General features: G+C 46.3%; 1 long non-coding RNA gene across 1 annotated transcript in view; it reads right to left on the minus strand.

Moving 5' to 3' along the window:
• LOC106509966 overlaps positions 715–12,204 on the minus strand; it is a 38,291-nt gene continuing 26,801 nt past the window's right edge. Inside the window, exon 3 of the long non-coding RNA XR_001308019.2 lies at positions 715–2,380. This is a non-coding gene — a long non-coding RNA (uncharacterized LOC106509966). The remainder of the gene's footprint in view (positions 2,381–12,204) is intronic.

Consider the following 12,204-nt stretch of genomic DNA (forward strand, 5'->3'; position numbering starts at 1 on the left):
ACAAATACTGTATAAAATCATTTCCGTGTGAATCTAAAAAATACAACAAACTAGTGAATATCACAAAAAAAGCAGACTCACAGATATAGAGAACAAACTAGTTTTTTTTTCCTTGTTTGTTTTTGCTTTTCTAGGGCCGCTTCCGGTGGCATATGGACGTTCCCAGGCTAGGGGTCTAATTGGAGCTGTAGCCACCAGCCTACGCCAGAGCCACAGCAACGCCGGATCCCAGCCGTGTCTGCGATGCCACCACAGCTCACGGCAACGCCGGATCCTCAACCCACTGAGCAAGGCCAGGGATTAAACCCGCAACCTCATGGTTCCTAGTTGGATTCGTTAACCACTGAGCCACGACGGGAACTCCACTAGTGGTTACCAGTGGGGAGAGAGAAGGGGGAGGGATAATATATGAGTAAAGGATTGAGAGGTACACACTATTAGTTATGAGTTACAAGGGGAGTTCCTGTCGTGGCGCAGTGGTTAATGAATCTGACTAGGAACCATGAGGTTGCGGGTTCGATCCCTGGCCTTGCTCAGTGGGTTAAGAATCCGGCGTTGCCGTGAGATGTGGTGTAGTTCACAGACGCAACTCGGATCCCGTGTTGCTGTGGCTCTGGTGTAGGCTGGTGGCTACAGCTCTGATTAGACCCCCAGCCTGGAAACCTCCATATGCCATGGGTGTGACCCCAGAAAAGGCAAAAAGACCGAAAAAAAAAAAGTTACAAGGATGTATTGTACAACACGGGGAATATGACTAATACTTTGTAATAACTATAAATGGAGTATAACCTTTAAAAATTGTGAATCACTAAATATACAATAGTACCTCTGTAACATATATTGCATAGCAACTATACTTCAATAAAAACAAAACCAAAACCAAAATAAATACATGTATGAAGAAAACAACCATCTTTCTCCTGCACCATCCTTTACTCCAGTCCCTGGTACCAAGGCTTGGTATGTGTCTTTCCACATCTCCCTCCTTGTTCATCCATTTAAAAGTGTGGACTCACACAGGCAGGGTTTTTGCTTGGAGGATATCACAGTATTTTTTCTGGACAATTACATATCCATTATACCTATATATCAGTAAATACGGATGTAAAATTTCCCCCCAATGTCCTACTTTCCATAAAAACACATACAGAATATTGAACAATTGAGATCAAATCAAGCATGGAGTATACTTTTTAGCCAGATTTTACTTTCTCTTTTGTAATTTGCATCTCTCTTACTCCTGCGTCACCACTCCCTCCTACACGTACATATAGAAAATCCAGGTTAACAATGAAGGTGATTCCATCTATACTCTTCTCTATTTTCAACTAAACCATATATGAATATGTAAATAATATACATACACACATAGCTTTTCATCATTGTCTATTTTATAGAAATGAGATGAATTATACACATTTCTTTACATATGGCTTTCCTTGGGAATATCTCATGGAAATCCCTCCAAGTCAACTGATATGACTCATTTATTTCTTTAAGTGGCTGCATAATGTGTTCAGCTTTGCCAAAATTTATCCAACCATTCCCATAGCGATGGCCCGTTTGTTTCTATTTTTTGGCACTTGTAAACAACTAATTGTAATAAGCTGCTGCGCAGAATTTTCTTGTTCATTGGAGTTTACATATAACTGCTTCTCTAAGTTGAAATTAATTTCTATATAAAAAGACCTAAAAACCTCAGTGATCCAAGAAAGGTTATATAATCTGACAGTGCTGTCAACAGAACATAACTTATGTGAAAGACTTGCTTATAACAACAACCCCCCTCCCAGTACTTTTGCTGAAATAAAGGCAAGACTAATAAATGGTAGAGACTAGACACATAAGAATTTATGAATTATATATACGTCTTTAGGTTATTGTGTATCTCAACGCCATCAGCTCCTCAACAAAGTACTTAAACATTTGCAATATTTATTAGACTTAGACATTTTTGATATTTTTGCCTACTTTTGGTCACACAGGACATATCACTTGTCATGCATCTTTTGATTTTTCATTGTAAAGATGTATTTGCCAAGGTAGGAGCAGAGAACATTTTAATTAACAGTTTGTGAGTTAGGCTGTTTGGTGACTTTAATTATGTGGACATATGGCAGGTGGGCCTCAACTTGTCCTCCTGCCCAGTCCCTGCAAACGTGCCTGGGAGGGACAGATCCACTCTGAGCTCAGACTCCATTCATTGTTAGTTTGTCCCTTCCTCACTCACTCAACATGCGTTTGCTTAACATTTTCTATGAGCCGGGCGTTGTACTAACTTCATTCATCCCGAAGACATCTACTGAGCGTCATCACGTGGTGAGGACTCAGGGCTCCGCTGGTACTGAGGATAATCCGATCGATAACGATCCAGGTGTAACTGGAAAGAGGCATAAAAAGAGAAAAACAAGGAAATAATCCAAACGCGGCGGTAAGTGTTCATCAAAGTGCACATCAAGTGCATGAGGCACACAGAGGAGAGGATGCTTCAGTCTGGGGACACCAGGGGACCACTTCACAGGGGAGGAAGTGACATAATGGGTGGATTCAGCTGAGGGCTGGCACTGGGTCCCAAATAAAAATATGTATAACGTAATATGTATTGATATTCATTTATAACATATCATTTATACGTAATATATATCTATACTATAATGTATAATGAAATATGTAGTTAAAATTATGATCTAATACTATATAGATGTTTCTATCTAAGACAGTATATATGATTAATACGTGTATATATATATATAAATATTGGGGCCATAGAAAAAAATGTAAGTAGAAAATTAAGCCTAACACGGGAGAGCATTTCCTCTTAGGGTCTTCCCACTCCATTAAACATGGAGACCTGAGGAGAAGAGCAGGGATTTGTGAGGGTAAAGGAAGGACAGGGCCGAGGAAACCAACAGATTGAAGATGGGGACAGCCGTTCTCGGTATTGATTGTTGTAGGAGCTGGAATCTCTTGAGTAAGAAGCAAAGTTCTGCCCATGCTGGCAAAATGCAGATGAAGACTTAGCAGTTAGCTGGTGAACTTGGCTTTCCTGGCTTATTCCAGCTACTGAGATGATTCACCCCAAAGCCAAACTCAAGAGCAGGTACATGAGACCAATGCGTCACGTTTCCGCTTCAGCCTCCAGCTGTGCTAGCTGAAGTTTTCCAAGCTCCATCCGACCACCCAGACTGTTTTGTTTTGGTTTGGGTTGGTTTTATTTTATTTATTTATTTATTTATTTATTTATTTATTTTTTGTCCTTTTAGGCCCGCACCCAGAAGTTCCTAGGCTAGGGGTCGAATCTGAGCTATACCTGCCGGCCTAAGTCACAGCAACAGCAAAGGCAGATTTGAGCAGTGTCTGTGACCTATACCACAGCTCAGGGCAACACCAGACCCTTAACCCACTGAGCGAGGCCAGGGATGGAACCCGCATCCTCATGGATGCTAGTTGAACCAGGATAGGAACTCCTAGGTTGTCTTAAGTCTTTTTTTGTTTTGTTTTGTTTTTTGCGGAGTTTTTTTTGGCCACACCTGTGTCATGTGAAAGTTCCTGCAGTGACAATGTTGGATCCTTAGCCCCCTGAGTCACATGGAAACTCCTAGGCTGTTGATATGCTGCCAGTACGTGCACGACAGGGCCTTTGCCCAAAGGTGTTTATCTGACCCCGTTACCTCAATCCAGATTATTCTCCGAAGCTGTCATTGCCTACAGCACCTACCTCTCACACTCTCATTGTTCAACGATCTCACCTGCCCAAGATGGCAGCCAAGATGACCAGGGAAACGCCTGCTTTGCGAACTCTCACAAAACGAGGGCAGCAGAGAAGCTTCCAACTGCAGCCAGCAGCAGCTCCAGTATACCTTACCCCCACTCAGCACCTCTGCATTAAGGGGCGTCCCTCTTTCCCAATGGGCTGCAGCTGACACTGTCGGCTTGGGTCCTGTGTCTACGCCTAAGCCAATCAGCGTTGTGGGGGGTGGAGGTGGAATACTCTGATTGGCTAAACCAGGGTTACATGTTCCCTCCCCGCTCCCCCAGAAACCAAATCTAGGGCCAGCTCCTAAAAATTCCCGGACTTGGAGTCTCTTGGGTAGGGAGGCTTCAAAATCAATGGAGGGACTGTTACCACTGGAAGCAGAAATGGATTGGGGGCAGATAAAGTACTGCCCCAGATTTCCAGGGAGAACAAGATACTCAGTTTCCTTGTATTTGACTAATAAGGAAGAGCAATTCCAGTGGCAAATGAAGAGACTTTAAAGCTTTTCTTTCCTGTGAAGCCAATCTCATTAGCTCAGTTCCTGCTTTGAGTTCCGTCCTCTGCCATTGGGCTCCGTGGGACCATCAAACTCGGGGCTGTGACACTGAATCTGCTCTTGTGCTGCCGAACGCTGGCTGCTTCGTTTTCTTCCCAAGTTCTGTGATTTTCGCTGCTTTTGTTACAGTGCAGCCAGCCCCCTGCCACCTCGCAGAAAAAGAGATTCCGAACACAGCCTCCATCTCATCTTCTCTCCCAAGCATAACTGCTTACTTCCTGCAAAGACTTCTGCCCCTGCCCTTGGCTACGCCTAAAGTCTCGGTTTTTAATTGGGGCATTTATAAGATTTTCTGTGATTTGAGCACAACCTCTCTACCTTTTTCAATATAGCTCTTTCTGCATTAACCACAGCCTCGTGGCCCTGAAGCACCTTCCATTCCCTCCACAACCCTGAAGTTTTCTCCTTCCTTAGCTTTGCAGATTCTATTCAGCTCCTGGCCTGCCTTCCCTTCCCTGCCACTTACTGGAGGAATCCTACCGACCCTAGAGGACCTTTGTCTTTTTTTGCTGTCTGGTTTCCAGCATCACTTCCTTCCTGGGAGAATGCCGATCCGCCAAGGGAATTCTCCAGGTCTAAGGTCTTAATGGAAAGGAAGGACCAACACCGCCTAGTACCCAAGTCAGAGGTCCTAAAGCCTTCTACCCCCACCTTGGCTTGGCCATCGGGTGATCCCGGGACTTTGCTCAGAGGGTCATACACCCTGTCCTGGGACTTTGGTCTTGAGAGAGTGATAAAAGGACCTTCTCCACAGCATTGAAGCCAAACTAGCCCATTCCCTCCAGGTGATCTCTGCTGGGGGTCATATGCTTCATCTTCCACAGCTCCTTTGATTCTGCTTGTTTTACCAGATCTGGTCATTTCAGCTTCCTGACAATTCTGTAAGCCCCTGATCTCCTTCCCACAGGACCTCCGTCCCTCAGCCCCTTCCCTGTTTGAGCTATAGCTAGAGCAGCTTTCTGCTGCTTGCACCCAAGAACTTCGACATCCTCCCTTAAGGCCCCGCTTAGGAGGGCCCACTGTGGTGGATCGGGTTAAGAATGCGACGGCAGTGGCTTGGGTTCAATCCCTGACCTGGTGCAGTGGGTGAATCCAGCGTTGCCGCAGCTGTGCCATAGGCGGGCAGCTGCAGCTCAGATTCAATCCCTGACCTGGGAACTTCCACATGCCCAGTTTTGACCTTAATCTCCCACACAAAGCTTTCCTTCAAGATATCCCCTCTTCGGAGTTCCCGCCTTGGCATGGCAGAAACAAATCTGACTAGGAGCCATGAGGTCGCAGGTTCGACCCCTGGCCTTGCTCAGTGGGTTGAGGATTCGGTGTTGCCATGAGCTGTGGTGTAGGTTGCAGACGCGGCTCGGATCCCGCATTGCTGTGGCTCTGGCGTAGGCCAGTGGCTACAGCTCCGATTGGACCCCTAGCCTGGGAACCTCCATATGCCGCAGGAGCAGCCCAAAGAAATAGCAAAAAGACAACAACAACAACAACAAAAAAGATAGCCCCTCTTCTACATTCCCATGAATTCTCTAATATAAAAGCAACTCCTTGAAATCGGCTCTGATTTTGAGTAATGCACTTACAACTCTGTCCCCACACCAATCTGGGAGCTCCTTCAGGACAGGGACTATGTCTTAGGTGGCTCTGTAACTCCAAACCTAACTCAGTACCTGACACATAGTAGGTGTGTCATAATTGCACATTGCATGAGTAAATATGATTTTAGTTTAAATTAGGCTAATTATCTCTTTCAGGACATTGTGTTGCTGCAGATATTTTTCTCCTATTTCTATTTATTTAAGAAGGAACAGAGGATGACAAGGGAAATGAAAATTGATTATTATGATAGCTCTCATTTTGACCAATCGCCTTCATTTTATTCTCCTTCGCCCTTTCTCCAGAGTGTTAGGAAGTCAATCAGAGACTTCTGTTTCCTTTCCTTTCTCCTGGTGCTGCCAGCCAGGCCACGGAGACGATGATGAGAACCGTCGAGTTTATGTACCTTTTACTATCAACCAAGCCCTGGGCCAGCTGCTTTACATGCAGTGTCAGGTCCAGGACACTAGGTATAATTACAGCCAAACTAAGATTCAGAAAACTCAAGTGACTTTCCTAAAGTCACAGAACTGGCAAGAGATGGAGCTGCTATGACTCAATGTGTTTTTATCCCTCTCTTATCTCCTTATGGGTGATTCTAGCAAGTCACAAAATGTCTAAAAAGTTTGGATGAAATGGCAGGAAAAGCAGGAGGCTGAATATTCCTCAAAAGAAAATAACCTCCTCTTGGATGGATGAGAATTATCTGCATTTGTGTGTGTGTGTGTGTGTGTGTGTGTGTGTGTGTGCAGGCGCGCTCAAGTTTTTTGTTTTTGTTTTTTTGTCTTTTTGCCTTTTCTAGGGCTGCTCCCATGGCATATGGAGGTTCCCAGGCTAGGGGTCTACTCGGAACTGTAGCCGCTGGCCTACATCACAGCCACAGCAACACGGGATCCAAGCTGTGTCTGTGACCAACACCACAGCTCAGGGCAACGCCGGATCCTTAACCCACTGAGCAAGGCCAGGAATCGAACCTGCAACCTCATGGTTCCTAGTCAGATTCATTAACCACTGTGCCACAATGGGAACTCCTAGAGTTAAGTTTTTTATGGAAGCATCTCACCAAGACTATCTTAAAGGGTTTATTCATTATGGGACCTTCTACTTCACTAAACTTCATTTCACTTGAGCCCATGTATATTTCACATCTCCAGTGTTTAAAAAACACCTGGAAAGGATCTGGCGTGAGAATGCCATGGATACAAAGATGAACATACCAAATTCCAGTCCTTACAAAACTGCCTGCTTGTAAGGGACCAAGGCTATTAAATACTTCACTCGAAACCAAAGGAATCCTCAAGGGACCAGCGAAGTGCTCCGGAAGTGCAATGCAAGGATGAGAGCAATTCCCAACACATGCCAGGGTGACTTCACAGGGCAGGAGGCTTAAAGCATCCGAAGGAGAGGAGCAAGGTAGGGTGGTTAAGAGGGCGGACTCTGGAGCCATCGGACTGCCTCCAACACGTACTAGATCTAGAATCTCGAGCAAGTTTTCTGTGCCTCTGTTTCGTCATCTATAAAATGGGATAATAATAATAACGGTATCTGCATCATTAAGTTCCCGTGAGGAGTCAACATCTGTCAAGTCTTGGAAGAGCAACCTGACACTGAGTGATCCCTCTGTGACTGAGAAGTTAAGGGGTAGGATGAATAGGTCTCCTGAGGAGAGCCCAGGATGGTGAGCCAGCCACAAAACCGTACACAGATCCCTGGAGGAAGAGAACTAAGCAGGGCTTTCGTGACATGAGAGAAGCCATTTTGGCCTGGAGCTGAACTAAACCACCCCCAGAATGGGAACCCTCCCCCACACTCACAATGTAGAGGACTTTTTCAGGCAGTAGCCCCAGATTTGGAGCCCGAGATGATGGCAGACATATCAGAATCCAGCTTTCTGAGCTGGGGCATAAATAGGAATAGACTGTAGGACAGAACTTGAGTGTTTCTAAAAGGAAAAACCCAGAGAAAATTATCTTAACGTGAATTTTTTTTTTTTTTTTTGTCTTTTTGCCATTTCTTGGGCCGCTCCCATGGCATGTGGAGGTTCCCAGGCTAGGGGTCAAATCAGAGCTGAAGCCACCAGCCTACACCAGAGCCACAGCAATGCAGGATCCCAGCCGCATTTGCAACCTACACCATAGCTCACGGCAACGCCAGATCCTTAACCCACTGAGTGATGCCAGGGATTGAACCCGCAACCTCATGGTTCCTGGTCAATTCGTTAACCACTGAGCCACGATGGGAACTCCTTGACGTGAATTTTTTTAATTTTTACTTTTTTGCTTTTTAGGGCCACACTCTTGGCACACGGAGGTTCCCAGGCTAGGGGTCGAATTGGAGCTACAGCTGCTAGGCTACACCACAGCCACGGCAACGTGGATCCGAGCCGCGTCTGCGACCTGCACCACAGCTCACATGGCAACGTCGGATCCTTGACCCGCTGAGCGAGGCCAGGGATGGAACCGGAAACCTCATGGTTGCTAGTTGGATTCATTTCCACTGAGCCACGATGGTAACTCCCTTGACATGAATTTTTAAATACGCTTCTAGAAGGGGCACGAGGAAGGTCTGTCCTATGTGAGGCAGCCGGCACGTGTCTGAGGCAGCCCTTAAAGGAAAAGATTGGCACCCAAACAGGGCTTGGAGTCAGGAACCCTAAATCACGACTCGGTTCTTGCTGTGGTCGCTCAATGAGTCACTGACAACCTCTGGATCCTGAGCACCTCCACCCTCAAGGTGTGAGCAAAAGCATCTTTCTCTGCTAGGAAGTTGATGACATACAAGACTCAGCAGGGAAGAGGCCGCTGTGTGCATGCTGGATATTAACAGCACGTGTGACTATTCCCACAGCCCCTCCCACCACCACACACAATTCCCCCAGCCACGATCAATCCCTTTTGAAAGCTCTGGACATATATCACTCCATTCGCCCCTTTCCCAAGAGGACGCAGTTGATTAATTCTGAATTTCCCAACTGCCCTGAGACCACTGAAACTTGTAAATGGCGGTTCTGGGATTCTAATCGGTTCAAGGTCATCAGGCCTGGCACACCTAGGAGCCACAAACCCACAGAACAGGTTCACCTAGTCCCAGACACCCTGAAGGATCCTGAGAGGCGCCCTGAGGACAGGCAGAATTTATTGCTCTGATTACAGGTGTGACAAGGAAGGGCTGCTTTTTCTCACTTGGGAAACGTTCACTTTTAAAAAGTTGAAAATAAATAAAACAGAAAATCGAACAAGGTATCTACATCCATTGTTGAAACATTAGAAAATATAGGCTAAAAAGAAAATACCATTATCTATAGTCCCACCACCTATGAGTGTTAAGCTATGTGACACACATAATTAACATACTTATCTTTTGCTAACTTGTACACACACACACACATACACACACTCGTATGTAGGCTGCACCCACGGCATACTAAAGTTGCCAGGCCAGGGATAGAACCTGTACCACAGCAGTGACTTGAGCCATAGCAGTGACAATGCCAGGTCCTTAACCCACTGAGCCATTAGGAAGCTCTTATAGTCATAACATTCTTTTTTTTTTGTCTTTTTGCCATTTCTTGGGCTGCTCCCACAGCATATGGAGGTTCCCAGGCTAGGGGTCAAATGGGAGCTGTAGTCGCCGGCCTACGCCAGAGCCATAGCAACGCAGGATCTGAGCTGTGTCTGCGACCTACACCACAGCTTACGACACACCGGATCCTTAACCCACTGAGCAAGGCCAGGGATCGAACCCGAAACCTCATGGTTCCTAGTGGGATTCATTAACCACTGAGCCATGACAGGAACTCCATAAAATTCTTACAAAATGGAATCTCACTGATTCTCATTCTTACTGTATCTTATTATTCTTGAAGTTAGTTTTTTTCAGTTAGAGTTTTTAATAAGCATCACTCTGCATCCCAGTGTTGCTTTATATCATCATTTTTGATGGCAGACTAGGATACGTTAGTGTAAGGTAGGGAGAGAAGGAATGAGCAGACAGAAACAATTAAAGTCCACCACAGGGTGGGCCCTTGTGGGCCAGCTTCCCCTTCCGTGGCCCCGCCCAGCTTTGTTCCAAAGGCACACCGCCTGTGGCTACTACTGTCCTTGGAACTCACCAGCTTCATCCACTGCCCCTGGCTAAGAGCTAATCAGGTCCAGGCAGGGTTCCAAAGCAACCAGAAGAGAGGTGAGGGGGAAAGGGTGTTATTTTAACCCGAAAGATCCATGGGAAAGGAGGCATGTAGTAAAATAGTACTGGCCAATATCTTATAAATGCCAGACCCTGTGTTGGTGAAGCCTCGGGGTCCATGGCTCTGGACAAGAACCTGATCTCTAGGAATCCAGGGTTTTTCTTCTAGGAAATGACAAGGTAACGCCTATCCTTAGGGTTGCTGTGCACAGCAAAGAGGTATGCACACCAAATGCTTCACTCAGTGCAGTAAGGAGCCACTGCTTTGCCATCCTTGTTGCAGTTACGCTCTGACATGCAGCGGTGATCTGCCATCTCTGCCTGCCCCCCACATCGTGCCAGCTGGTCCATCCCAATGGGCAGAGTGGCAGGGGCACCGTGGGACCCTCCTCCCCAGCACAGAGCAGATTCTTCCTCCCAGCCTCTGAGGAAACCACCCCCACTGACACCTTGACCTTGGACTTCCAGCCTCCAGAACTGTGAGATAAGCAATTTCTCTTGTTTATGTCACCCAACTGTAGTACTTTATAAAGGCAGCCCCAGCAAACAGAGATGGTGGGGCGCTGTGAGAGAGGACAGACCTCTGCCTCTTGCCTCTTACAAAATGGAATCTCATTGATTCTCATTCTTACTGATATCTTATTATTCTCAAAATTGTTTTATCTTACCTTTTTTTAGGGCCACACTTGTGGCATATGGAAGTTCCCAGGCTAGGGGTTGAATTGGAGCTGTAGCCTCCAGCCTATACAGAGCCACAGCAATTCAGGATCTGAGCTGCATCTGTAACCTACACCACAGCTCACAGCAACACCAGATCCTTAACCCACTGAGAAAGGCCAGGGATCAGACTTTCATCCTCACTGATACTAGTTGGGTTCTTAACTCACTGAGCCACAATGGAAACTCCTGAAAGTTGTTTTTTGTTTTTGTTTTTTTTTTTCTTTTTAGGGCTTTTCCTGTGGCATACGGAGGTTCCCACGTTAGGGGTCAAATCAGAGCTGTAACAACTGTTGGGCTACACTGAAGCCATAGCAACACCAGATCCAAGCCACATCTGCAACCTACACCACAGCTCATGGCAACGCCAGATCCTTAACTCACTGAGCGAGGCCAGGGATTGAACCTGCATCCTCAGGGATGCTAGTCAAATTTATTTCCGCTAGCCATGACAGGAACTCCCTTAAATAAAAAATTTTAATAATTATCTCTCTGTGTTCCAATATTGCTTTATATCATCATTTCTGGTGGCAGACTAGTATTTCACTGTAAAATCTAATAGCAGGAATTCCCCGGTGGCCTAGTGGGTAAGGATCTGGCATTGTCGCTGCTGCGGCTCAGGCCACTGCAGTGGCACAGGTTTGATCCCTGGCTCAGGAACTCCTGCCCACCATGAGCGCAGCCAAAAAAAAAAATTTAACAGCCAGAACTCTGAGGGAGACAGAAGCCCAACTCAAACTGACTTAAGCACCTTGGAAGAAACTGTTTGCCCGTATAACTGAAAGTCCAGAGGCAGATTTAAAACATTACCAGACACGAGGACTCGGATCTCAGGCTCCCTCCAGCCCTCTCTTCCATGTTCCTCTGTGTCAGCTGCTCTCAAGGGGGCTTTGCTGCATATTTAGTCCTACCAGCCCCACATCCAGGGGAGGAACCCTCTGTCCCAACTCTTCCAACAGAAGGTCCCTGAAAAGACTCTCATTGACCCAGCTTAGCTCTGTGCCCATTCCTGAATTGGTCGCTATTCACTATTGTCGGGGGTTGGAATGCTCCTTCCGTGGGTTTTTTTTTTTTTTTTCTTTTTAGGGTCCCACCTGCAGCACACGGAAGTTCCCAGGCTAGGGGTCAAATCGGAACTACAGCTGCCGGCCACAGCCCCAACAATGCCAGATCTGAGCCACATCTGTGACCTACACCACAGCTCGTGGCAATGCTGGATCCTTAACCCAATGAGCAAGGCCAGAGATCGAACCCAAGTCCTCATGGATCCTAGTCCAATTGGTAACCACTGAGCCACAATGGGAACTCCCTGGAATGCTCCGTCTGGACAAGACTGGATTCACGTGGCTTCTCATGGAGTTGGGTTAGGAATTAGACACTTCCAGGGCCAGAAAAG

The sequence above is a fragment of the Sus scrofa genome, chromosome 4 (genome assembly GCF_000003025.6).
Source record: "Sus scrofa isolate TJ Tabasco breed Duroc chromosome 4, Sscrofa11.1, whole genome shotgun sequence".
Classification (NCBI taxonomy): Eukaryota; Metazoa; Chordata; class Mammalia; order Artiodactyla; family Suidae; genus Sus; species Sus scrofa.